This window comes from Aptenodytes patagonicus, chromosome 1 (assembly GCF_965638725.1).
Source record: "Aptenodytes patagonicus chromosome 1, bAptPat1.pri.cur, whole genome shotgun sequence".
In the NCBI taxonomy this organism is placed as follows: Eukaryota; Metazoa; Chordata; class Aves; order Sphenisciformes; family Spheniscidae; genus Aptenodytes; species Aptenodytes patagonicus.
The window spans coordinates 172948566-172973480 of NC_134949.1; positions in this window are offsets into that span (position 1 = coordinate 172948566).

Below are 24915 nucleotides of genomic sequence, written 5' to 3' on the forward strand. Positions count from 1 at the left end.
ATGGTGGTGTTCATCACACCTAAATACAGGTTTACATTTACAGCTGAACTAACTACTTTGGACTGCCATTGGAGTTTATGACAGGAAGTAGGATGTAATCCATAAGATTTAACTGAAACAAAGATTAATTTCAATCAAGAATTGCCTGTGATTCTGTTATTTAAAGGCACTGTTTCAGACGCAGGTGTCAGCATCGTAGATATCCATGTTTATTCAAATCAATCTTGCACATAGTACATTTCCTGAATTTATGAAGAACAAATATGACTAAAAGCCAAAGATCTTTCTTCCTTACGAAGTGAGAAGTGATTCTAGATTTTACCTCAGCTACCTGATTTACCTAGAGTATCAAATTAAAAGGCAAACTCTTTCCTCACTGTTTTATCTTCGTAATCCTTATATACTGATCATTGCTCATAATCTCTGAAGTTACACTTTTCTGTTTCAGACTAGGTAACACTGGTGTTTGATTTCTAAAAGAGACAGTGATTTTCTTGGGAATTTTGTGATTACAGCACTAATGACAAAAAATGAGCTGAGAAAAGGACATAAAATTTCATAAGCGCAGTGAATCTAAACCTCTACCCTTTGCTTAACAATGACATATGAACATAAGCTCACTCTAACATGGCCATTTTTTGTTAAGTTCAATCTTATGGAGGTTATGAACTTGTTCTGTAATTAAAATTGAATAATCCAAACTTGTAGGTAATCATATGTCTCTAATATTAAGGGGGGGGGGGGGACGACACAGTTTATTTGTTTGTTTTGTTTCATTTGTTTGGTTTTGGGTGGGTTTTTGTGTTTTTTTTCTTTTCTTTGCTGAATCTAGCAGTACATTGTATGGGGTAACATTTATATTATCTATCTATCTATCTTTTTAATGTGTATGACCATGAAATTTCATGCTATCTCTGTTTTGCCAGTTTCAGACATACATGTGAGTCCTGGCCATAACTTCATAATTAGATGATATTGTGGCTAGTACTGAACCCTCTCCATACATCTTTTTTCATAAACACTTTTTTTTTCCACAGAGGTACAATATCCAGAGAAGGACTAAAACATGGTCCAAGAGGTTTTTGACTTGAAGGACCAGAGATCCAAATTGTCCTGTAACACACATCAGCAGGTAAATCTAGATATAGGCTATGGGTACATGTACATTTTCATTTTGAATCACTTCCTGTTTCCCTTCTATTTCTTATTCAGATGGCGTATTTTCTAGGTTGCTTACAGGAGCCACTCTAGGGAAAATCAGGTAGGTCCCTTCAATGGTACAGCTATAAATGAACTGATGTGTGAGGTAGTCCTCTTACTATCTTTAGCACAAGACAAGTAAATTTCAACTCTTTCAGAGCCTTCAGACATATTATTTATTCATCTTTCAGTTGCAGGAATGTTCCCCAATCACACAGAGACCTGGCAAGGTTGTTTGATGCAGAAGGATTTAAATAACTCTCAGCACTACTGCTTGAAATTAAAAATCGATGGGGTACTATAAAGATGTAAACAATTGCATCAGAAAGGCTAAGACTGGTGTGAATGGAGAATGAATTGTAATGTCTGGGTGTGGAGGCACCAGCAGGAACACTCAGCAGGGAAAGGGCTCTCAGTGTCTGTGTTAATGGCATCCAGATTAGCAGGTCATCAGCACCCCAACACATCTATATGCAGTTTCATAAAACACCCAGATTTGGAGACAAGGACAGTGCTGGCTCACAGATGTGTACCTGGATAGATACACTGCCAGCTCCGAAAGGGTAAAAAAAGGCGTATTTGAAATCTGCCTGTGGTCACTAACCCCGGAGACATGAAAAGGACTTGATAATTTTCTTCCCCTGTCTTCCACATAATTGCAAAGGATGCATCCTAATATCTGGACATGAGCACTGAGGTGGCCGACTGCTGGCCAGACAGCCTGAACACTCCTACCCTGGTCCCTGACCACTGGGCGGACCTCTTGGGCATCACATACATTGTAGCGCTGACCTGGTAAGAGAGAGTGGGAGTGAATGAAGCAAGTTTTGTTTCAGTTTTTCTTTTAAATAAAATCACTTTTCCCTCCTATAATGTCTTGCATGTGTATTCACTGCATTGTGGATACAGTGCAATAGCATTTCCTACAAAGGTGTGTAATGAGTATCCACAAAATTACAGAGAGCAGGTTAAAGGTATGTGTAGTAGGAATAAGGTACTGCAACCACGCGGGCATGCAGCAAAGTAAACCTGTAGCATAGTACTGAACCACACTTCATTCCATAGACTACACAGCATGGATCAGGCCAATCTGCATCAATAAGCTGTGTAAATGCAAACCACTTTGCACCAGGTGGCCAGGAACAGAGTATTACTCCCTGGCTGTTTTCCAGGACTTTTAAAAGGAGCTTTTTTAAGGACATAGTAATAATAATAAACAGGTTAATATTGTTATGAGATAAGTACATATAGCACAGGGACTCAAGTGGTAGCTTACTGGCCCATTTCACAAAAGAAAGGCTTTGAGTTATATATATGTAAATGAATATGGAGCATTTTCAAGGCAGAGAGCCTGTTCTTGTCACTTCTAATCTGCAATAAAAATTCATCATGTGAGAAATATGCATGAAGATTTGAATGGGCATGCATCCAGTGTATTATCATAGCACAGGCATTGGAAACCATCTTTCTTAAGTAAGGAAGGACTATCCGCAAATAGCTGACATACGAAATGTCTCCATATTGGCATTTGAACACAGTAGTCCTTTCAGAAAAATGAAAATGGAGATGAATGGGGACTGATGTGCTATCTGATCAACAACTTCTAGTCTGCCACTTCTATAGTCAGCTTTCTTTGGCACTGTAGGCACCTTCATGCTCCATGCTGCTTCTAAATTTCTCAAAAAAAAAATAGTACCAGAAAGAGAAAATTGGAGGACTTCCATATGCAATATTCTTTCCAACTTTACAGTAACTGTTGTTTCCTTATTTACAAACTTGCCTTAGAAAAATAGTTCAAAGGTTGCTTTTCTCACCATTCCAATCAAAATTTATTCGTTTACTCATTTTCCCTGACCAAAAAAACTCTCACAGCAGAACTTTTTGCTGTTCATTCTAGAAATCTATAATGTTTTTTGGGTTTTGTTTGTTTCTTTGTTTCTAATTTAAGAGTGTGGAACAAAGTTTTCACATTTTTTTTATCAATTTTGTCACCTTAGGCAACATTTTCACTAAGAAACCTGGAAATGCTCAAGGTCTGAGTACATACCACTGCTGAAACCCAAAGCTATCTCAAGAGCAGACTTAAGTGTGCTCTGCTTTCTGCAAAAAAGAGCTGCAGATGCATATCCCAGATGAGACATGTGGTGCACTAAATCAGATGTCCTATCTGGACAACAAGGAGATCGGGATCCCAAGTGTTCTGTGCTCTACACTGGCATGTAAACACAGCCTTTCAATGCAGTTTTAGCAGTTTTCCTTGCAGATACAGGCCTTTCATAGACAAAAAGTCATACTGATACCAGTAAGATTACTTGAGCAGGATTCTGCTCCAAATTGTAGATATTAATATTGAGTGGCATTTTTACCAGTTGCATTTGCAGGTATAGGTCATTATTTCCTACACATCTATATATTTCATTACAATTGTTGGAAGTTTAATTTCTTCCATAATGAAAACGATTGTAAACACAATTCTTTCAATGTCAAATCAATATTCATCTTACAACACAGGGACAATTATACCTCTTTGAGTGTCTTTTTAACAGAGTTTCATTTATTGTCCATCAAATGTTAATAATGAAAATCTAATGAAATGAAAGGGAAAAGGAGAAAATCCTCTGAGGAGGGTATAGAAGGAACATACGGGAACTTAAAAGATCTTTATGGATATGCTACTTCAATGGGTATAAAAAGTAATGACATTTCTCAGAAATTTGTCTTTTCACAAAATACCACACCAACAGAGAGGTTATCAGACATACTGAAATCAATGCAGAATGAACATCAGTAAACTTAATTTGAATAAAGTAAGAAGGAGGCATAGATACACAAAAAAATAAGCATTAAATGCCACATTAACAATTCTGCTTGGCAGAACAGTGGTTCTGAAGACAAAGTTTCACAATTAAAACTAATTTCAGGCCATCAAAATCACTCTCACCCGATTTCCAACACAATTCTTCTGCTTCCTCCTATTATCAGCCTGACATTATTCTGAAAATTAATCTCCCCCACAAACAAACAAACAAAATTCAATCAGTGTGGTAGTGCCAATGTAGGGAAGGCAGTACGACCACCGGATATAGTAGTAGATCATGAGTGCTGCTTTTAGTGCAGTGTAGTCTTGGATTAACATAATCTAACCTTGCAAAAGCAAAGCTCAGATTAGTCAGATGTTTTTTCAACTAAGCATTCCTATCAAATATTCCTAGTTAATCAAAATTTTTGCCCCAGATGGATATCCCAAGTTTATGAGTTAAGGAGAATTATAACTAGCAGAAAATTGGAATTGTTTTCTGGTGGAAGTTCTGGGACTTTGAAAATTAGCTGAAGTAGAAGCAAGCCAAAAAACATCAGTTGCTGAAGGAGCAAAAGGAGAAAAATGTACTAGAATATTTTGTTTTCATACCACTGAACCACTTTTTTAGAAGATCAAAACATTTTTATTTTTTGCATTGTATTGTTTGAAACATTTTTATCTTACATCGTATAAAATATGTATTGCTGGTCAATGAAGAAATTGAAACAGAAGGGAAGGGAAGGGAAGGGAAATCTGTAGTAGAAGCCAAAAATTGAGCTTTTTTATTTTTTGGGCTGTCCACTTGGACAGCTCTTGACAAGTTGCCTGACACCAACAAGCCCCATCTCTGGGAACAGCTAAAAGGAGCGAGAGAGGCAGCATGGAGCACTATGCCTACTCCCACTCTCCTACCCTACCCTCAGCTCAGGCTGCTGTGCTTCTTTTCTGCCTCTCCATGGATAAGGGCAGTACAGATGAGCAGTCTGAAAGTTTATGATGTTCTTATGCCCTAGAAGACAATCTCCAGGGATCTAGCCTCTTTGTAGCAGTCTCATCTTTTATTATTGTTGTTGACGTTTATTTTGTACTGAGTGTGGAGAAAGAGTTTGCAAACTTGTAAAATATCATAAATTGTAAAAAAATCATAATATGCTTCTTCAGGACTCTCTACAGAAAGAAACTTTTTAATGACAGAAATTGTTGAAATATTGTACTTCTCTGATGGGCATCCTTTCTTTCAGAGCAAGTTCCATGAAAAAGGAATTATGAATAAATGTCATGAATAGACATCTATGTCAATCCTGTATGAGGTTTACCCACCTTATACAAAACGACTCAACTTGATTTGATTTGTTTGCCTCAATGGTCTGAAGTCTCAAAATTGTTTTAGGAAGAAATATTTAGCTGTGAAGGAGACAGAGACAAAACTTAAACATAACTTAGCTAATAAAGTTCAATATTACATTATTTTAAAAATTATAGGTAGCATAGAGTGCAATGGTGCATGACACTGAGAACTTCAAACTCACTACAGTGAAAAGAATCAAATTCAGGCTTTCCACATTTTTCTTCCTTAGTTCAGAGAACAAAATTAAATTAAAAACTTAGATTATTTTCTCACTAGGTCATTTTAAAGCTATGTTAGCAAACACTGTGAGATTATTAGAATACACAATGACTAAGTATGGGGAAAGAAAACAAGTGCATGAATTGGAAACTTAATTGATTTTGTCCATAAGTGAATTAAAAATGTGAACTTTCATTTAGACTTGGATCATATGGCAAGCTGGATGGAAAATTCCATAAGCTTACTCAAATAGTGTGAACAATGCCTTCAAAGTTTAATATCACTACTGCCTCTACTTATTATGTCTTAATAAATGTCAGTCTTCTGTGACCTTATAATCAGAATGGATGAATTTTAAACCAATAATGTGTTAATCACAACAAAACACTGTGATTATGTTATTTCTTTCTCTCAGTGTTACTTTATTCATAAGTCATATAAATATGTGTTACATCTGTATATATTGAGTTGGGATGACAGTTACTGATTCATAGCCTCTCTGCTGAAGCTAGAAGTACAGTAATCTTCTGTCATTGTGTGAAGACAGTATCCCAATGGATAGAGTGAGTAAAATTATCCTTAGTGCCAAGGTTAATGTATCAAAATCATCTACCTGCTTCGCTGAGTTCTGTCAAATATTCTTGAGCTGCTATAACCCTTTGAGACTCCAGATGGAATGAAATGGAAAACAATTTAATTAAATGTGCTGGGAATGTAATTTGGGACATTATGTATTTATTAAAGAAATCTGGTTTTGAACAACTGTATTACACTGGGAAATTATCACTACTAGTAAACAGAATATGTGTTGGCACAGCTTAAACAGAGCAAGTATAAAGGCAAAACATAGATTGCCTTTTAGCATCATAGAATCATAGAATCATAGAATAGTTTGGGTTGGAAGAGACCTCTAAAGGTCACCTAGTCCAAACCCCCTGCCATGGGCAGGGACATCTTCAACTAGATCAGGTTGCTCAGAGCCCCGTCCAACCTGACCTGGAATGTTTCCAGGGATGGGGCATCCACCACCTCTCTGGGCAACCTGTGCCAGTGTCTCACCACCCTAAGCATAAAAAATTTCTTCCTTATCTCTAGTCTAAATCTACCCCCCTTTACTTTAAAGCCATTCCCCCTTGTCCTGTCGCAACAGGCCCTGCTAAAACGTTTGCCGCCATCTTTCTTATAAGCCCCCCTGAAGTACTGAAAGGCTGCAATAAGGTCTTCCCGAAGCCTTGTCTTCTCTAGACTGAACAACCCCAACTCTCTCAGCCTTTCTTCAGAGGAGAGGTGTTCCATCCCCCTCATCATTTTCATGGTCCTCCTCTGGACCCGCTCCAACAGGTCCGTGTCTTTCTTCTGCTGAGGGCTCCAGAGCTGGACACAGTACTGCAGGTGGGGTCTCACCTGAGCAGAGGAGAGGGGCAGAATCGCCTCCCTCGACCTGCTGGCCACACTTCTTTGGATGCAGCCCAGGATACGATTGGCCTTCTGGGCTGCGAGCGCACATTGCTGGCTCATGTCCAGCTTTTCATCCACCAGTACCCCCAAGTCCTTCTCAGCAGGGCTGCCCTCAACCCTTCATCCCTCAGCCTGTATTGAGACCAGAGGTTGCCCTGACCCAGGGGCAGGACCTTGCACTTGGCCTTGTTGAATGTCATGAGGTTCACATGTGCCCACTTCTTGAGCTTGTCCAGGTCCCTCTGGATGGCATCCCGTCCCTCTGGCGTGTCAACCACACCACTCAGCTTGGTGTCATCTGCAAACTTGCTGAGGGTGCACTTACTTCCACTGTCTATGTCATTGATGAAGATATTAAACAGTACCGGTACAAATACAGACCCTTGCGGGATGCCACTCATCACCAGTCTCCATCTGGACATTGAGCCGCTGACCGCTGCCCTCTGGATGCGACCATCCAACCAATTCCTCACCCACTGGACAGTCCACCCATCAAATCCATACCTCTCCAGTTTAGAGAGAAGGATGTTGTGGGGGAACATGTCAAAGGCCTTACAGAGGTCCAGATAGACAACATCTGTAGCCCTTCCCGTGTCCACTGATGTAGTCACTCCATCATAGAAGGCCACTAAGTTAGTCAGGCAGGACTTGCCCTTGCTGAAGCCATGCTGGCTGTCTCGAATCACCTCCCTGTCCTCCATGTGCCTTAGCATAGCTTCCAGGAGGATCAGTTCCATGATCTTCCCAGGCATAGACATGACACTGACTGGCCTGTAGTTCCCCGGGTCTTCCTTTTTTCCCTTTTTAAAAATGGGGGTTAAGTTTCCCCTTTTCCAGTCAGTGGGAACTTCACCGGTCTGCCACGACTTCTCAAATATGATGGATAGTGGCTTAGCAACTTCATCTGCCAGTTCCTTCAGGACCCACGGATGGATCTCATTGGGTCCCATGGACTTGTGCACCTTCAGGTGCCTTAGGTGGTCTCGAACCTGATGTTCTCCCACAGTGGGCGGCTTTTCATTCTCCCAGTCCCCGCCTTTGCCTTCCGTGGCTTGGGCAGTGTGGCTCGAGCACCGGTGAAGACGGAGGCAAAAAAGTCATTGAGTACCTCTGCCTTCTCCGTGTCACGGGTAACCAGGTCTCCCATTTCATTCTGGACAGGTCCCACATTTTCCCTCATCTTCCTTTTATCCCTGATGTACCTATAGAAGCTTTTCTTGTTGCCCTTGACGTCCCTGGCCAGATTGAATTCTATCAGGACTTTAGCTTTCCTAACCTGATCCCTGGCTGCTCGGACAACTTCTCTGTATTCCTCCCAGGCTACCTGGCCTTGCTTCCACCCTCTGTGGGCTTCCTTTTTGTGTTGGAGTTTGTCCAGGAGCTCCTTGTTCATCCATGCAGGCCTCCTGTCGTTTTTGCCTGACTTCCTCTTTGTTGGGATGCATCTCTCCTGAGCTTGAAGGAGTTCATCCTTGACTATTACCCAGCTTTCTTGGGGCCCTCTTCCCTCCAGGGCTTTATCCCATGGCACTCTACCAAGCAGATCCCTGAAGAGGCCAAAGTCTGCTCTCCTGAAGTCCAGGGTAGTGAGCTTGCTGTGCGCCTTCCTCAATGCCCTAAGGATCCTGAAGTCCACCATTTCATGGCCACTGCAGCCCAGGCTGTCCTTCAGCTTCACATTCCCCACCAGCCCCTCCTTGATGGTGAGAACAAGGTCCAGCATAGCACCTCTCCTCATTGGCTCCTCTACCACTTGGAGAAGGAAGTTATCATCGACGCATTCCAGGAACGTCCTGGATTGCTTATGCCCTGCCGTGTTGTCCCTCCAACAGATATCAGGGTGGTTGAAGTCCCTCATGAGGACCAGGGCTTGTGAGGATGAGGCTGCTCCTATCTGTCTATAGAGGGCCTCATCCGCTCGGTCTTCCTGGTCAGGTGGCCTGTAGCAGACCCCCACCGTAATGTCACCTGTCCCTGCCTTCCCTTTAATCCTGACCCACAAGCTCTCGGTCGGCTCCTCATCCACCCCCAGGCAGAGCTCCATGCACTCCAGCTGGTCATTGACATAGACGGCGACACCCCCTCCTCGTCTCCCCTGCCTGTCCTTCCTAAAGAGCCTGTATCCCTCCATCCCAACACTCCAATCATAGGAGCCATCCCACCACATCTCTGTGATGCCAGTAAGGTCGTAGCCCTGCAGGCATGCGCACGTCTCCAACTCCTCTTGTTTATTCCCCATGCTACGTGCATTTGCGTAGAGTCATTTAAGCTGGGCCCCTGATGAAGCTGTCTGACTGGCTGGAGTTCCTTTGTGCTGCTCTTCAGGCGCTCTCCTGCTGACCTGTGTTCCTTCTCCAGGCTCTGGGCATCTATTGCTGGCCCTGGCATCAAACTGGTAGGAGTGGGATGGATTGAGGTTCCCCTCCCCCGGCACCTCTAGTTTAAAGCCCTCTTCACCAGCTTGGCAAGCCTATGACCCAAGATGCTCTTCCCCTTCTCTGACAGATGGACCCTGTCAGCCCCCAGCAGACCAGGTTTCTCAAAGCGAGTCCCATGGTCTAAGTAGCTGAACCCCCGGCTGTGGCACCAGTCCTGTAACCATTTGTTGACTCACCAGATTCGACTGGCCCTTTCAAACCCCTTCCCTTTGACCAGCAGGATTGATGAAAAAACTACCTGCGCTCCCGAGTCCCTTACCGCCGCTCCCAGGGCTCTGTAGTCCTTCTTGATAGTCCTCAGACTGCTCCTGGCTGTGTCCCTGGTGCCCACGTGAAACAGCAGCAGCGGATAATAGTCAGTGGACTGTAGGAGGCTTGGCAGCCTCTCGGTGACATCCGTGATGCAAGCCCCCGGTAAGCAGCACACCTCTCTAGGGAGTGCGTCCGGTCGGCAAATGGGTGCCTCCGTACCTCTCAGAAGAGAGTCGCCTACTACTGTCACCCGTCGCCTTTTCTTAGCGGCGCTGGTTGTATACGGGGGGCAGATGGGGCTGCATTACTCAGCTCCAGCGCTTCTCCTGATGTGACAGGACTTTCCTCTTCGGCCTGCGGAGTGATGAAGTGGTTCTGCAAGGGCACCTCAGGCTTCGGGGAAAATCTCTTCGTCCTGCTGGTCCTTGCCTTTGCAACCGTCCATTCTTCTGCATTATTGGCCCCCCGATCCCTTCTGTGTTTGCCGGTGAGAGAGTTTTTGGCTGTTTGGCTGTGGGTCCACTGCAAACTGCACTTGGAACCAGCTATCTAGCTCCTTCTCTGCCTCCCTGATGTTACACAGCCTTCTCACCGCCTCCTGCAGCTCAGCCACCTGCTGCAGGAGGTCCTCCACCTGGGCACACCTTTTGCAGGCAGGCCTGTACCTGTCCCTACCCCAGGAGAGAGGTCTGGGCACTTCCTGCAGCCTGAGGTCTGCGCTGCAGCCTCTCCCTTCAGCAGTTCCATCTGCGTGGAGGCATTGGCCGCCGCTGGGGTAGATGGTGCAGACCCCCCAGCTGGAGCTGCGGCCTTTACCCTCAGACGAGTACCCACCATTCTGCCTTGAAGTTCGGGTAGGATGGGTGCCCTTGTCCTATGCCCCGTTGCTGGGTTATGTGCACGCTGAGTCCCCCACTCAGCCCGTGGAATGCCTCTTCTTCAAAGAGGCGCCCTCCCTGCGTGCTCTTCCATGTGAACTACCGCGAAAACTGCCACACCACGCCCTAGCTGATGTGCCACGCCCTGTTTGCCCATCCTGGTGGCAGCGCTCCCTGGGGCTGCCTTTAGTGGGAATGGGGGGTGGCAGTCGTTACTCCTGGCCCCACCCACGCCTCGTCAGCCACCCTTGTGAGAGCTGCCGGCTCCCGGCGGGTCTCTGCGCTCCCCTGTGGGTTCCCCAGTTCAGGACACCTCCCTGTACGCCGTGATCCACCACTCCGCTGCAGGACGCGCCTGCACTGGAGCTGATCACCTCTGCTATTTACACAATCACAAATTAAATAGCTGGTACTAAATCTGAATATTTTTAAACAAAATATATTCATTGGATTTTCATAGTATATGAAAGTATGTTTCATTAACATATTATATTTTCATGACATTGTAGTTGCTTGAATAAAGTGTAGCTATGATTAATTTCAAACACACTTTAGTCCAGGGTTATTATCAGGTTAGTCTGCTAATGTACAATCTGTCATGAGAGCTCTGAAGTGCAAACCCCGTAGATGCATAAGTTCCTGTTTAAAATTCCTTAAATCACACAGAGATTAAAAATTATGTTTCAGTATCTGTACTGAGAAAAGACTGGGGTTTTTCTGTTTACCACTTCTTATTTTCACAAAATCAAGATGGAAAGGAAAAAAAAAAAAAATCTGTTATTTTCACCTGGATATTTGGTATGAGAACAAATAGGTATCATCTATGTTCTGCAGGCCTGAGTTTGCTTTTATGTATTCAGGTTTTTCACTGTTGTTACCTCATACGGTTGACATTGGTTTTATTAGTACCCCAACATTAGCACCACAATAGAAAGACAGAGAAACAGATTATCTGTGTTATACCCTGTATACCCTTCACTTGATGAGTTATTCCTTAGCTCAGTCCATAACTTATTCAACTGAACTCTTCTCTGACAGTTCTGAGGCTTAACTAGTAAAGGGAATTTCTTTTCTAGAAAGGGAATTCTTTCCTGCCCAGACACTGCTGTCTGCTTTGGGCTCCCTGAATAAGTTTGTGTGAATAATTGCTTTTTTCAGTTACTGGTCAACTGGAAAAATAATAATACAAAAATTGAGAAAATAATAATACAAAAAGTGTTAACATGAACTATCCTTCTTCTCTCCTCTCCTTACTCCTCCTGAATTTACGCTGCATAAAAGCCAAGCTGTTGGGCTATTTACAATGAAGTGCTAAATGGATGCTGTTTGTAGAAACCCTTTTCATCGGTCTCCACTTAGGGTACTTGAGCAATTTCAAATCATGTGGGCTTCATTTGAATCAGGTATTTGATCCCAGCTTTCTCTCTTCACAGTATGTAAAAATACTGTAGTTCAGTGTTTTTTAAATGACAGTATTGCAATGCAGTTGCTTTTGGTCTTCCCTTCTGAAGTTGTTTTGTAAAAAAAAAAAAAAAGCCCCCAAACCCAAAAATTAATTAGAAGAGAAGGGAAAAGAGCACATATGAGGATTAGCTTTCAGTTGGTTAAAAAAGTATTCAGTTTCTAAACACATACATCCAGGTGTTTTAGGGGTTTTTTCCAATAAATGTTTATGTAATGTTTACTCCTGGGGTATGATACTCAAAAAGGAGATGGTTTATGCTACTTCAAGAATTTTTGCAGCTAAGTTATAAACAGAAATTCAAAGTCAGTACTGTGATATGCAAAATGAGTGACAAACAGTAGACTACCAGAAAAAAAAGTATCTACTTCTAGTTTCTATTTTTTTTTATTTTGTAAGTGACACTGATTTTCTTTGTGCAACAAGGAATAATTAAAAATAATCCTGCCACTTCCATCTTTCTCAGTTTTCCTGACCATATGAATATTTCCTTGACCATTTTCTAGTTTTCTTTCACATCAAAGATAGAAGATTCAAAAAAGTGTGTCTTGACCTTTTCAGACTAAAGGGAAAAACAAAATAAAACCCAGCTCATTATGCAATGTGTGAGATGCACTTTGAGTAGTGTCAAGTGGCTATAGACTTTACTTCTGTAGAGAAAACTTGCAAAGATTTAGGTATATCTCAATCATAATCACATTTACTTTTCATGGCTCAACTAAATGGATATTCAAACAGATTTGACCAGTCAATGGTAGCCAATTTTCTACAGGATCCTGGCCTCAAAATGAAAGTGTCTTCTTTTGCTAGACAACTTTGGGGACAGCAGATTTAACTGCATTCTTTAGATATTTATTCTGAACAATCTCGCTTGGAAAGAAAACAGGCTATTTAATTTCACATTACACTATATCTTTTTACCCCTTTGGACTGGATGTCAGTTACCTAAAATATCAAGTTCTTCCTTTTTATCTATAATGTAAGCCTAATTGTGCATAGATTTTTTTATTTCTTTTTTAAAGCTTCTATATTCGCAGTTAGAAATACAATCTAGAAATTATCTAAGCCATATAATGAGATTTGGAAGTGTTTAGATCTCAAGTGCTATTTAAGGATTCATGTTGAAGAAAATTAGGTCACTATGTGTCTAGGTCTTTAAAAATAAAATAAAGAAAAAGGTTTCCTTCAATCTAGAGTTCATGAATAAAAATCAGATGCTGTTCCAGAGTAGCCACTTTTCTCTGAGGAGGGGATAAACCATAGAGTAGTTCTAGATTAACCTGGATACCCTGCTGACTGTGCTGCAATGAAAAGGCACACATTATAAAGCTCAGGAGAAAAATGGAAACTTTTTGTTGCTTCCTCCCAGAAAATAACACTTCAGTGAGCTGAAATTAAAGGGTGGAAATGCATGTTGGAAGTTTTATTGAAATTTAGATCAGATTTATACCTTAACAACACAAAATCAATCTATCACTGAGTATTGTTACTCCCTTCCCCTCCCCCCTGGTACAGAAAAGTGTGGATTAACATATATTCTATTTCCTAAATTTTATTACCCCACATATTGGGAAATATAGTGCAAAGTAATAAAATTTCAATTTTGTTAGTAAGTTGACTTTATTACATTAAAATTTCCTTGTACTTGTTCTCACTAATCACATTCTCATTGTCCATTCTCTATCACTTTGTCTTTTATTTAAAGCAATTCAAAGCTTTCTCATTTGTTCTTTAATACAGAATGTTATACTGAAAATACAAATACTTCAGTGAAATTAAAGGTATACACTGGTCACACTATGAAAATAATGCTTTCCCAAGAGAATGAAAACTGGTGCTAAAGTAATAAAGTGTTGGTAGAAGCAGGATAAAATATTTGAGCTATATCAGCAAAAGGAAAGGGACATACAGGACATGTAAATTGATATATAAGTATTTTATCAAAAATAGATTTTTTTTTTATAGGAGATAAGCACCACCCGTCTCAGATATTCATTGTTCATAATATTCTGTGTTCATTTCTATTTTTTTCCTTATATATCAGTCTAGGATAGGACATCAGTCCAGGCAATTGTGTAGCCAGCAATACAAAAATCATTGCAAGAGAAGGAAATCAGGAAAAAATTAAGATCAAATGTAATTTTTTTTGCTCTAACCTTGAAAGAGGCAGAGATAGAGTTCTGATCTTTACTTCCCGTTATCTTTATGCATTTTGCACTACACAATTATTGTATTGAAGTTAACATAAGTAGCTACATAGCTAGATGAGTCTTCTACTGTAAAAAATAGATTGGGGGTTCCAGGACTTTCCTTCTCCATGCTGAGTATCACCTCATTGTAAGACTATCTGGATTTCTCTGGATACAGCAGGTGCCTAACTTTTAGGCACTGCAACTCCTCAGTTAGGTACTTAAATCAGTCTGAATCTACCCCTGTACTCCAATTCTTTTTTTAAATACACCAATCAGTGCAGATGGCACTTCCACTATATGAATTTGAATCTTCATATTATGCTTATGTTATAAAAATTACTAGTATTAAATTAACCTTCATTATGTTTGCTTTTATATGATGTTGTCGGCTCTGATTACTAGCCTTATAAGCAGTGTGCTGTTGAACCACTACTTGCATTGTTCCAGTAACCCTTTCGGTTAGTATTAACAAATATTTCCACTGACAGCAGGAGCTACCAGAAAGCAAAAAGATGTTTACCTGAAAAAAAGTTATGAGTCATGTAGATGAAGACGGAACCCGTGGCCATTTCAGACACTCTGAGCTATACCTTTTTTGTGAATGAGTAACCAGGTAAGAGCTGTGCAGTACCTATCAGTGTTTTCAGACAAAGATGCCAGCCTTGGACTAGCAATGTCTTCCTGTAGATGGTAAAACTTACAATTACAAAAACAGTTATAAACCCCTTACAAAACAAATGGAGTAGACTATACCCTTCAGAGATACAGAAATGAAACACATCCAAGAGGAATCTGGGAGGGGTGGTTCTACATAGTTATTTAAGTAGACTACTTGTGAAGTGTTTAAAAAAAACCCCACTTTTAAAAAAGAAAGAAAAAAAAAAAAACGTGCCAGTTATCTGGGGCATAGCCTAACTGAAGCAGAATCTGTTGTACCAAATTTGGATTTGTCCATGCAGACTGGACCTACATCCAGCAGAAAGTCAGGAGACAATTCTATGTGAAAAGTCAGTGAAATATTTTAAGAAGGGAACTTCAGAATCTATTGGTAAAAAGATAAAACACAACTCAGGTTACAACCCAATTTAAAAGCAAGAATTGATTCTTGACCTCAGACACCTTATTTTAATACTATGTGCAATATTTGAAGAAATGGTTGCTACTGAAATTAGAGGATGTCCATCTGCAAAGTATTTTAAAAGGTCAGATGATAGATGTTTCCCAAGTAGGTTCAAGTGGAAATTTGTAGGTAGTGATGTCAAAAAAAGCCTTTAGAGATAGGGTTTCTGAAGAAAAGAGAAACAACATTTAGGAAACTAAGAATATTGATGTTCTAAGATCACATGGAACTGTTTGGTTCTACAAACTCTTCATCCATACATACGCTGAAGCATTTGCTACAGATGGGAACAGTACTACTGGGCTCAAAATTTGAATGATTCAGTCTCTTGAATGACAAACTCATGTTGAAATGGAGAGATTATACTGAGACAATTAAAAGCAGGCCAATAATCCCTAAAATAAAGTAACTTTATGGAACATGGACCTTTGCCTGTTGAATTGATTTTTGATGTGATGACCAAAATACTAGTGCTACTTACTCCTGTAAGTAGACTTCATCCAAAACCTCTTAATGGAATGACAGACAGCAGGAATCAAGTCTTGGATGTAGAGGTGTACCTCTGTGGTTTTTACTGGGTGACAGAGATACAGTTATGTTGGCTAAAGACAAAACCATCCTACACAATCCTACCAATCCTACAAAATCCCACGTAGGATTATTTAGCTAAACTGTTTCAAGTTGGAGCACTGACACATTAAGGGTAAAAGAAACTGATGCACTTCATCTGGAATGTAGCTAATGAAAAATTAGGCAATGGCAATGGCATGCTGTCTAATTGTTTTCCCCAAACTTTTCATGGGGCAAAAAAGCAAAAGCTGTGAATATAGAAGACAACAAAAGAGCTAGAAGTTTTTTTTACAAAGTATTTTTGAGAGAGACGAAGAAGTTTCCCAGCATATTTTTCATGTATAATGATCATCCAACAAATCATGAACAAGCATATGATATTTTTAATTTTTTTTTTTAATGCAAAGGATATGTCTACAAACCAGAATATTTTCTAGAATCCTCTGAAAATCATATATCAGTGAAAGAAAGGTTAAATTGTGTACTGGAAGAATGCTTAAATTTGGCACCTTCCATTAGGTTACAAATTGTAATTATAACAAGGCTAAAAAGAGACATGAAAATATGCTGGAACACAGACCAAGACTGGTCTATTTGATTCCTTTCTGTAAGATCCAGCAGAGGCAGACTGGCACATGGTGATGGATTTCCTCACTGTGGTTCTCACTGCAGTCCTGGACAGAAGGTTATCAAAGTGACTGAAAACAGGAGAGGAGGTGGTACATTAAGACAATCTTTCCCTTAAAATGTGACAGATCTCTCATAAATGTACTAATATTAAAATATTTGTCATATCTTCATGGCACACTTTTTACTGCAGCATCTTCCTCCAGCAATCTCTGTACACATGAAAGAGAACAATTAAAAATGTAACACCAAGTTGAAGATGGTAACATTTTTACATTATCCCAACTTTAGCTCCAGTCTTAGTATTTCATTTTTTAAAATTATATTCCAGAAGTATGAATGAATGATAGTATTTTGAAATTTTGACTATAAAATTACATTTACCTGTTTACATCCACAAGGCAAAGTCTTCCATCCTACACAGCACTGAGGGCTATGTCAAAGTGTTTAAATCAATATTCTTTAGCAGGAAGGAAAAACATGCTTCCTTAACATACTCAAGTAAAACAAGGGCCAGTGTTCTTGGAAATTATTTAACATGCTTAGTACTAGATGGCTTGCATTTCATCTCTCTGACTTATATGTTTAAACTTTTCATTGGTTTTACTGTACGGGATTGATGCGCTCCAGCAGAGTTAGCTTATCACTGCAAGCCACACTCTGTTGTGAGGCCTGCCTCAAAGAAAATGTAAAATGCATTTAGGACCTTTGATATTTCAATGTAGATTCCATAATGTGTATTAAAGAATAGAAAACAAACTGCACAACACTATAATTGGTGTTTAACTCTATCTCAGCTGATAATCCATGTATGTTTACTTGTAAACCTGGAAATGAAGAAAAAAAGAGCAGACACTAGAATGAGGAAAATGAAGTATCTTATAAAATACAAAGGTGTGGTTTTTTTTCAGATCTATGACATTTAAGGAAACTTCCATTTCTTTGGGGAAAAAATGCTTTACTTTACGACAAGTACAAAATTCTCGTGTGCTCCTAATATAGTTGTTTGTGTGAAGAAATATTATTTATTGACTTTTTAATATACTTTTATGTATTTCATAGTGTACAACAACAAAAAAAAGAAACAAATGCAGACTGAAGTGTTCATGCTGTAAATCAGTTGAACAACTTGGGTCGAATTAAAATTTGTAGGCCGGTTATTAACTTGTATATCATATAATCCAGACTATTCACTTTCTTTCATCAGAATTAAATCAGAAGTGAATATTTTATTACCTCAAGCTACTTTCCATAATTGAATATGTCCAAGATGTTAATGCATTTAAATCTATATGATAGTTGTTCATTATTTGAGTGCCTCCTTAATATTCTGAATCTTAAAGAAACTGACACAGAAATGATTAATTATACTTAAATGATATGGTTCATACAAAGCCCTTTTAGAGTCTAAACTGGACTAGTCTTGCAAAAAATTACAGTGTTGAATCTAGACTATACTGAAATCATTAAGAAAAGAAATGTGTAGATTCTGGATACTTTGGATATGAGAAACTTCCAGCTCTTATGGACAGCTCATCTTTTTCCTGCACTTGGTATTCATTTTCTCAGCTTTCCTTGTTTGAAAGACTTTTTTTTTTTTTGATTTCCATATAAATTAAAACCCCAAAGATCTCAAAAACACAATAAAAAACAAACTCTGATGATGTGGAAACATCTTCTTGCATTTCTTCAGGATTATCAACATTCCACATGGATCTTCTCATAGACATATCACTGCAACAGTGGACATCTAAAGATAAATTTGAATATATTTAAAGCTCTGTCCTTCAGTGTTTTTTTCAAAGCATCATGCTAATTATACTGGTTTCCACAGCAACCAATAGCATTTCCCACCTCCTCCTTTTCCTCTACCCTCTTGCCTGGCAGCGCTCCCTGTAGGACTGACATCTCTTTGTGTAAAAATAGACAAGTATAATTTTGTGTAATACTGTCCAAATAATAATGCTGCAGTATCTGGATAAAATATGTATTTTAACTGCCAAATGATGGGCTTAACTCCAGGTTTTATGTTCCTTGGTTTTTTGTTGGGTGGTTTTGGGTTTTTTTTTTTTAACAGATGAATTCGGGAAGAGTATGGAAACCGATCAAGAAATCAAGCAAGGCACTGGGAAATGCAATTTCTGCTTGTCACAAATGAGCCTGAAACATCTTAAAAGGCTAATGGTCAGCTCTCAAAAAACCCCAACAGTTTTTATGAATGGTAGATAAGTTTCATTCCTGACTCAATCACAAACTCATCCTGATTTCTCTGACTATCCTCGTTACAGATCAGTATTCCCAAAATAGCTTTAATCAGTTATTTTCAGCCTAAGGGTTGTCAGCAAATTGCTTGTTATGACTGTTTCTCATTCATTATTCATCCAGTGTAACTGGTCATATGAATAACATGATAGCACTGCTGTCAATGTTGATGTCCAGAATTTATGCAACAAGGTGATAATGAATAACAAGCTCTTTATATAAATATTAACATCCATAACTATTTTTTATAAAATAAGTAAAACATGCAGTTTGTGAAGAGTTTATTTAATATACTAGGAGTCCTCTCATCTATTATAATTATTTTACTGTGAACAATTTTATGTAGTGGACAGGATGAGTTCTGTAAGTTAATAGATTAAAATGAATATAAATAAAATAAGGAAGTTGAGTCTTTATGAGTAGTTTGTTGCCTTTTACTCTGAAAAAAATGCTAAATCCATCCTTGTAACTCTGTGTACATCAATAAATTTTGCCCAGTTAAAACCTGTGTGATAATAAAATCAAGCTGATGAGCATTCACATTCTATCATAAAAAAGCCATATATTAATCCTTCCAAGAAAAGACATTTAAAATTTTGTGTAACATATTGTGGATTACTTAATAGGTTTGTTTGCACAGCTACCTGTTCAACAGGCATTCATAACAAGCAATATTTAATTACACTGTCAATATCAAGCATTCAGTAGTAATGAATTGGTCAGCAATTCTTTAAATTGGAAAGAAGTTTAAAAAAACCCCAACCAACCAAACAAAAAAAAAACAAACCCAACCATATACAGCCATTATTTTTATTTTTCTTCTTCCAAACTTTTGGGTAAAGTAGATTCATATTTAAATCTAATCATTTAATTAACTGGTTCCTAGCTTATTGCATGTGTGGTGTGTCATGTTCTATTAAAGATGATGTGGTTGAGTGTTTATAAAAGTGATTTGGTTTTGCTGTCCTGACTGCTTCACATGGCGACAACTGGGACCCCCTTCAAACTCCTCATCCCTTGGAGAAGTGAGAATGTTCAGGCTGGGGAAGCTTCTCAATGGAGGGAGAAGGAAGATGAGAGACACAGCAAGACTGCAAATTTGCAGTATCTTGTGGAAAGCAGAGTGCCTGCATGCAGCAGGGAGCAAATCTAAACCCAAGCCAAGTCTCAGAGACCATGAAAAGAAAGCTTCTTTCTTAGGAACAAAGATGGGACTACATGGAGTTTTTCAATCTAGGAAGACACTAAAAAACTTCTGGATTAGAAAACAAGATGAGAGAAGTGGCCTACAATACATGGGAATAGCTAGTGTCTGACAGAAAATATTTTATTTTAATGTCTCACACAGAAAATATGAGTTGCTCTGTTTAAAGAATATTTTTCCCTAGTTTATTATTCTGTGCTCTAAAAACTAGAATGGAAGATTTTTGGTGTTTTGGGGAGTGCTTGCTTTAAGGAAAAGGGGAAGGAAGTTCCACTTTAGTGTATTGTAATTCTATCACAGCATCCCACAGTATAAAATAGACACCAGCATAGACTGTCAATACTGCCAATTCCTGTGCTTGCCTAGATCCTAGGTTACCTGGAAAGGGAACAGGGAACCCACTCCCTCATCACTAGACATAATTGGTTATAAGCAAAGTTGCAAGAAATGCTGAGTGTTTATGAAAGAATAGTACATCTTTCAGGCTCTGGTCCTACAGCTTTGATACGTCAGGTTTTTTCAAATCTTCAGATTTTCTTATTATATATTTCAGACTTATTTTAGTTTTACACCTTTTTAAAGCAGTATTGCTTTTCAGATCAATCTATGGCTTTAATCCAAGAAAACTTTATTTGGAGGGAAAAGAAATTTTGTTGTAACATTAACTACTGTCTCTTGCACATGCTTAATATGAAGGTTAGCTTTTAGCAACACACAAGGACTATATACAGGTATAGTAATCTGACATTCATATTTATTATGAAGCTAGAATGACTTTCCACTCTTTCAAAATGAACTGTGCTGTAGCTAGTAGTCATGAATGAGCTGAACTACTTGTAGCTTATTGCTTGAGCGTTAGGAAAAAGAGGTAATTTCCTTTCTTTGCTGTAACATCACCTTCTATGAGCCATTTGGCAGATTGGGCCTAGGTCTGTAACATAAGTAACTTTATTCAAACAATTTGTCCAAAGGAATTAATACTTACATAGTCACATGTCAATGTATTTGAAAGATCAGAGCCACAGACATCAGCTGTAAATTCTGCCTTTTGATTTAAAACTTTGGCCTGTTAGTCATATTGTGTAATTCAACCAAAGGCATAGAAAATGTATGTCTGCAAGACATGAATAACCAAATTATTGTCTTTTCCCAATATAAGCAGGGATAATTTTATAATACCATATTATAATTTCTCTCCCTATGATAAGTATCTGATTGTTTACAGACCTATGTTTCCTTGCTTTTTGAACAAGCAAACAAACGAAGACAGAATAAAATGAGCCCATGTAAACAGTAAGAGAATAATAGTGGTATGCATGAGGAGAAGAGCTAATGCTAGAATGTTGATAATAACCTTAACACATAGCAATGTATTTTAAGAGCTTTTTCCAGATGGCTAAAAATGTTGATAGCAACTTCTAACAATACTGCAAAACATTGTTGACTGTAAATTACAAAATACTGTTTAAATTTTAGTCAAGCTACTCTCAAAGTATTGAAATAGCTTTGAATTACCTTATTAATTTGGAAGATACCTATGTTTCAAGGTTTTCAACTCAATTTCTGTGCAGCATTCCCTCAGAATTCAAATTTGATTTTTTGTTTCTCATATTAATGGGATTAAACTAACTGGATTATTTTGTTTCTCTTCCAAATTGTTGCTGACTGCTTTTATGTAATTTCACTTATAGCCAAAAAAAAGGCAAGTGAATCAACAGCAATTCCACTTGATGGATCAGCCAGCAGGGCTTACTTTTAGACAGACAGATGGTATCTTGCCTCTAGAGATAGACTGTTCCACCTGCACAAATAAGCCTCCATTAGTCTTGAACCAAACTAGTCCCCAGTGTACTTGCTGTAGAGGAAAATATCGTCTTGACCATCTTACAGGGACCAAAACAAGAATATAATAATTAAAATATTAATAGTATTTTTAGTCTCCTTGCATTTAAAATATTTTTTTTTTTTTGTCTTCAGTAGAATTATAATCCTGGTGATGACTTCTAGGGCCTTATATTTGTAGTTCAAATGCTTCAATGCAGTGTCACAGAGGGCAGCACTGTTCTGTTTGAGGACTGAAGCATGTGTAGACAAAACAGGATTCTTTCAAAGTCTACCTTAGAAGCACTTGTATGTTTTGTTCCTTCTGTAGAAGAATAAAGTTGGTATGCTCTGCCCAGTTTTTGTCCCCCAGATCAAAGGAAGAGGGAGAAACTGGAGGGGTCCAGCAGGAAGTATGCCAAGATGGTCAGAAGTCTAGAGAAACATATCCTACAAAAAGAGGTTGAGGGACTCAGGTTTGTTCATACTGGTGAAAAAGAAGCTAAGGGGTCATCTAGCAATGACCTACAACTAATTGAAAAGCAGTTACCAAAATGACAGAACCAAACTCTTCTCATTAGTATAGATGATACAACAGGGTGGAACAGACAGAGGTTTTGTCTTTGGCAGTTCAGATTAGATATTAACAAAAGCATTTTTGGCAGCAAACTTTTTAGCAGGGCCTGTTGCGACAGGACAAGGGGGAATGGCTTTAAACTAAAGGGGGATAGATTTAGACTAGAGATAAGGAAGACATTTTTTACGCTGAGGGTGGTGAAACACTGGCACAGGTTGCCCAGAGAGGTGGTGGATGCCCCATCCCTGGAAACATTCCAGGTCAGGTTGGACGGGGCTCTGAGCAACCTGATCTAGTTGAAGATGTCCCTGCCCACGGCAGGTGGTTTGGACTAGATGACCTTTAGAGGTCCCTTCCAACCCAAACTATTCTATGATTCTATGATTTTTCCTAGGCAGTGCAGCACCAAAACAGGCAGTCCAGAGACGTTGTGGAATCGCCATGTGTGGAGGTTTTCAAGATTCTTCTAGAAAAAATCATAGCTGTCCTGATCTGGTGCTGATTGTAATCCCACAGTTAGTGGGAGACTGTACTACATGATCTCCAGAGATTCCTTCCAACCAGACTTTCTATGACTCTATGATAAGATCTACAGTAATAATGGTATTCCTGAAGACAATAATCCTCTTCTGATAAATAAGTTCTTTTATTTGTTTTCAAAACTGACAATACTATTTACTGCCATTGTGCACAAAGAAACTGGTGAAAGCTATTGCCTTTGCTGTCAGATGATTCCTGCTTTTTAAATATAGATTTATTTTAGGCATGTATGTTTCTTTTACCAAGCTCTTTCCACTGTAAAGTCACTACTTGCTATTAAAAAATAAATGTTAATTAGGATCCTCATTTACTCTTGCTATAAAAGCTGGTGTCATTCCAAGAAAGTATGTAATTTAGAAGTGCTAATTGTTTTATTTTACATTAAATGGTAATTAAACATGATTTCTGATATTATTGTTATATGATAAATAACTTCAAATTAGAATGTCACATCTTAAAAACAAGAGTTACAGGCATTCGATACCTTTGGGGATCTGGTCATCATCTGTAATTCTCTGTCTTTGAATAAATTGGATCTGAAATTTTTTTGATTAATTGTGTCTTTTACCTTTGTACTATAGTGTAATAAAAAATATTAAACTAGTGTAATAATAAATATTGTTTGGTCTTGAAAACATGAAAATAATTTATTTTCATTTCATTTAGAATATTAAGATTGTTCTCCACCTGTAAAATGTGGAAATAGCAATTTATTCCAAGATCTAGATTGCTTAAGGTAAATACTAAAATAAACACCACGGTACATAAAACTTAGATGCTTCACCTAACTAGGAAAGGCTCGACTATCTAAAGTAGACAATCTTTCTAGATAGCCAGTAGAATTAGTTATCCATGTTAAAAAATAAACCAGGAAGGCTTCACATTGGCATGATAGCCATCTAGATATAACTATTACGGATGCATCTGAAATCCTGCCCTTTTTGTTCCTTGGCTTGCCTCTGTTATTTAGAAGACTAATATTAAATGTGAGGAATTCTAACTTCTACAGCTAAGTCCTTTCTTACAATAATGTTTGCTCATCTCCACAGGAAATATTATGTCACTGCTATATTCCTTTTCTAAAAAAGAATGACTAGAACCGAACCCAGCGTAGGCATATATCCACTAATATGCTGACACTAAAATATGGTTAGTATTATATTTCTTTTACTCTGCCATCTTAATATGTTTGCATCTAGTCTTGTTTATGCAAACAATCCTGTTCTTATCTGTTAATATCTCTAATTCTCTGTCTGCTTATAAATATGTCCATTTCTTCTCTTATAAAGTTTCCTTTGTAGAATTTTGACTTACCTTGATTTTTTCCCTAACACATGCTTTCTTCTGATCAAAGCAATTTTTGTTTGTTTGTGTGCTGCTTTGTTTTGCTTGCAAGGAAAAAGCCTGATCAGGTTTGAAAAACTGTAAGTCAGCAATTACTTAGTGCTGTGAGGTGAATAAAGTATCTGAAGGCAACTGAATATTTCACTCTGACCTAGAACGTATTTTAAAAAAAAAAGAAAGAAAAAAGACCCAAATATGAATGAGCTTTATAAATAATTTACTTTGAATCTGAGCATCATGATTAGAAGCCATCTCTAATTACAAAACACCGCATTTATTGTAATATCCTGACTCATATTTAGTTACCCATCATCTGTATGATTCTACTACCTTTAGATGCAAAAAAAACAAACATGGAAAGTGTTCATATACATGCAGTTTGCATATGAGAATTTGTATTTGATCTGTATATGTTTGTATAAATTTGTATATGAGACTGTTCCATGTTTTGGTTGCAGAATATATTAGCTAATCTGGTGCATTAGAAATAAAATAGTTCATTAACAAAACAAATATGCTGTATTTCTAGGAAGTTATGATGTACTGCAAATTGCATTGGATAACCGGACAGTAAAAGAGAGTGATGGTTACATTAGAAGCAAA